Source organism: Solanum lycopersicum, chromosome 4 (assembly GCF_036512215.1).
Source record: "Solanum lycopersicum chromosome 4, SLM_r2.1".
In the NCBI taxonomy this organism is placed as follows: Eukaryota; Viridiplantae; Streptophyta; class Magnoliopsida; order Solanales; family Solanaceae; genus Solanum; species Solanum lycopersicum.
Window position 1 is genome coordinate 21,712,279 of NC_090803.1, and position 4,378 is coordinate 21,716,656.

Genomic DNA, 4,378 nt, shown 5'->3' on the forward strand with positions numbered 1-4,378 from the left:
ATTACTATATAATATCTTCTTATCCTAATGATTCTTTAGGTTATGGCCATGCTACTTGCAACTCCATTATTGAATTTTCAGAGTGTGGCCTTTGTCTAAGTAGTGCAAACTCATTCGTGTTGAGTACTTGTGATGGTATCATTGACTTGCCCGTTGGGTACAAACCGCCAAACTTTGATATATATATATATATATATATATATATATATATATATATATATATATATATATATATATTCAATGGAATCGATGATCCTCATACACATGTAAGGGCATATTGTGACAAACTGGTAGGATTGGGGAGAGACGAGTGGTTAGAGTGAAGTTGTTGGTGAAGCTCTTGCTTGGTATACACAATAAGATCTCCATAAATGGCATGGTTTGAGTGACAGGACACAAGACTTTATGGATCTATTCAATTCAACACCGACATCACACCAGATAGGTTTTACCTGACCAAGTTGAAGAAGAAGTCAACTGAGACATTTCGTGAGTATGCTTCTGTGTTGGAGGTCAGAAGCAGCTAGAATCCAACCACGATGAGTGAAAGTGCAATGGCTGCTACCTTTAGTGAATGTCAAGATAACAATCTTTACTATGAGAAAATGGGACAAAAATTCACAGAAATCATTAGAATGGGAGAAATCTTGGAAGAAGGAATCGAATCAGGAAGAATCCGAGATTTTACGGCCTTGCCTGCTGCAAGCAAAACGAATCAATATGGTTCTATCATGATAGATGTATCCGCTATCATGATTGACCAAGGACGCATGCTATAAGCGATTTGACCCTTACTCCCAAGAGAATAACTATAAGGTTGAAAAACATCCATGTTTATTATAATTCTAAATATTCCCTCCATTCCTATTTAGACCATTTTAGATTTTATAAAATAATATTTTCAACCTATCAGTCATTAAAACTAAAATACTATATTATCTTATTTACAAGATTACACGATAAGAAATATTAATAATATAAACGAAAATGAAACTTATTCCATCTTATCATTTTTTTTTGAGATAAGGATAATTTATCTTATTATTTATTCTTAAAAACATAACCATAAATTAATGACCGTAAAAATACATACCAAGATCTGTAACATAAGCAATCGTGTCAGTGAGTTACTCAACAGGAACAAAGTACATAAATATTCAGTTATGAAGAACAAGAGGAAAGTTTTAGAATTTTCGTTGTTTTAAAATGAGAGAAAATCCCTCTATTTATAGACTATAAAGGGTAGCTTGCACAAATGTTATTGTGTTTTATCAGATAGTCACAACTCTTCATAGATAACAAAGGGTAGCTTGCACAAATGTTCATAAAAATTGCAACTCTTCATTAAAATCACAACTTTTCATGATAGTCACAACTCTTCAAAAAAGTCAGAACTCTTCATAAAATTCGCAACTTTTCGTAAAAGTCACAACTCTTCATAAAAGTCACAACTCTTCGTGAAAGTGGGATGCTAGTTTTGATAATAAATAAATAAATTTAAAAGGAATCTCTTGTTTGTAGGGGCGCCACATAGGCGGACCTTAGGTTTATATATATATATATATATATATATATATATATATATATATATATATATATATATATATATATATATATATATGATTCTTCAAAAGCTTCACCACATATAATTCCTCTTCAGCAGCTCCACGTCTTTCGTTCTCTCAGGAATCTCCTTTAAATTGGGACAATAATGGATACCAAGACCTTTAATCAGAGACATGACACTTGTGCCTAAATACCATCTTTCTAGGTTTCGAGGATCCTCAAGTTGAAGGAACTCTAGTTGACTGAAACTATTATCATTGCACATTATTTCTTTTCCTGCATAAGAACTAATCAAATCGAGATTCTTTAGGTTTGACAACATTCCCAAAATAAGCATCAGATCTTCTGTCAGTCTTGACTTCCAAATAAGCATCATTGTGATAGAATTTGGAAAGAGATGAGGCAGTTTCTCTATCACCCCTTCAAACCTCAATTTCTGGAGCTTTTCACAACAATTAACAAATTCAAGGTCTGGAAATGGAGATGAGTTACCATACCGACCCGGCAATGTGAGAGTGCTAAGCTACTAATGTTGTTTAAGGAGTAAGATTTGCTAATATCAAACATGCTTAATTCTCCAAGATCTACTAAATTAACAGGGTCAACATCTTTCGATTGGTCACACCAACACCTTCAAGAACTCAAAGACTAGTTAGTTTTTTGAATACCGAGAAACTAAATGTCTTAAATTTATCAGGTAAGTTGTCTCGCGGGGTAGTTGGAAAGTGTATCCTCCCACATCGACAACAAGTGTCTGTAGATTGTTGAGGTTGCTAATGGAAGAGGGAAGATCACGGATACCTCTTCAGCTTAAGAACTTGAGGTGGTACAAACTTCCAATGGCATCAGGTACGTCTATAGACATATTCCCAACATTCATATCCAAGTGCAACACATAGGTGTTGGAACACCCTCCTGATGTTTATAAGACTTGTCTTACAAAAGTCTCGATCGAAGAACATAATTGACCTCAACTTTAAGTTTGAAAGATCAAGTGAGAGGTACATTTCTCCTTGGTTGTGAATCATATGTCTGATACATAAAGATGATATGGAGTGGCTTCTTGGACCATAAATGTCAAAGAAGTTTATCTTTGATGCCTTCTGTATCGTAAGATCATGGAGTAAATCATGAACCCTACATTCAGTAACTCTTTCCTAAAATGTATTGGCCACTTGTAACAAGCTTCGTCTTATCGATTCATTCAAGAAACCTTCAGCGACATCATCCATTCTTTCTTCTCCTCTGGGTATGAAACCCTCGTCCATCCACAACCGTATTATGTTATCAACATTTACCACTTGATCTTCTGGAAAAATACCAAAGTAGAGAAAACACTGCTTGAGCGCATTTGACAAATCATTGTATCTTAAGGATATTATGTTAGATTTCAATAGATTTATCTTCTTTAATGTTCTTCCAAAGGTGGTCTTTCACCTGTTGCCATTCGTTTAGCCCTTTTTATGCGAAAGTAGTCCGCTCAATACAATGATTGCAAGAGGTAAATCTCTACAGTTTTCCACCATATCCTTAGCTAGACTTTCCATTTCTGAAACCATCGCTCAAACATCAAGTAATTTCCTACAAAAGAGATCCCAACTTTCTTCTTGACTTAGGAAATGAAGTTTATGAACAAAACCTCTGTCGTCTGCTCTTTCAGCGACATCCTCTTTGCATGTGGCAATAATGAATCTGCTGCCATTCTTTCTAACCGTGAATTCTCTCTTCAAACTCTCCCATGCTTCTGTCTTCCATACATCATCAACCACCACAGGGTATTTGCGTTCTTTTAATAGAGCACGAAGATAAATTTCTAGATCTCCTTCTGTCATCCTTTCCAACAAATCTTGATTTCCTTGATGTGACCTTGGATGGATTTTATGGTATTCTAAGAAGATCCATTGTGTTGTACTCTTGAGAGACACATATCCAAGGGCATGTAGGGAAACTATTGAGTATATTAGAACTGTTGTAAAGGTTTCTACCAAGAGTGGTCTTGCCTAATCCGCCCATGCCATAAATGGAGACAACACTTCGACAAGGCTCTACTTTGAGAAGTTCATCTTTTAATGTTTGTACAACATCTTGAAAGCCAACAAAAATGTAATCCTGGTCATCCACATATGAGGTAGTTCTTCTTAATGTTGTAACCTGATTAGTTTGCCCTTCTCCTGAATTAGTACTATTGATATTTGTAATACCATAAATCTCTCGTTTGCAAGAGATATCCATGATTCGTTTCTTGAGTGATTTAATCTCCTCGGCAACATTGTAGAATTTCTTCTCCTTCCTACATATGCAAGCGCAAGCCTTAGACGACTAGCACGTACCAGCCTCGAAGTTGTAAGTCTCGAGAATAGCAACAACTCTTTGATCTCCATGTTGCTTTAGTTCTGCATCTCTGAGGAATGAGGAAAGACTGTATGAAAGTAGCTCATTTCTCAGCCATGTAACCTCATCTCTCAAATTTGATATCAGGGAAACTTCTTGTATGAGGAAATCACTCAATTTTTGTACTGCAAATGACACAAACACATCAGCCATCTTTAGGAATACTAGTTTTGATTGGAAAAAAAAAGAGAAGAGGTTGTATATTGGAATACAAGTTGGATAATGGGTGATAGACATAAAAGTAAGACCTCAAATAATGTGTTCAAAGGGTCCACTAATCACTTATCTGATTAAAGTTTAGAATAAACGAATCATGAGTCATGACCATGTGATTTCTGAATAATAAATACGATTAGATAAGTATGTAGAATTCGTGTGCTGTTGTTTTAATGCTATTTCTTATGTTTGTTAGAGTTGCAAG

The 4,378-nt window shown here is 35.2% G+C and overlaps 1 pseudogene; it reads right to left on the reverse strand.

The window, feature by feature from the left end:
• Window positions 1-3,017: 3,017 nt before the first annotated feature.
• LOC101266930 (disease resistance protein RPP13-like) lies at window positions 3,018-4,110 on the reverse strand (annotated as a pseudogene).
• Window positions 4,111-4,378: the final 268 nt, after the last annotated feature.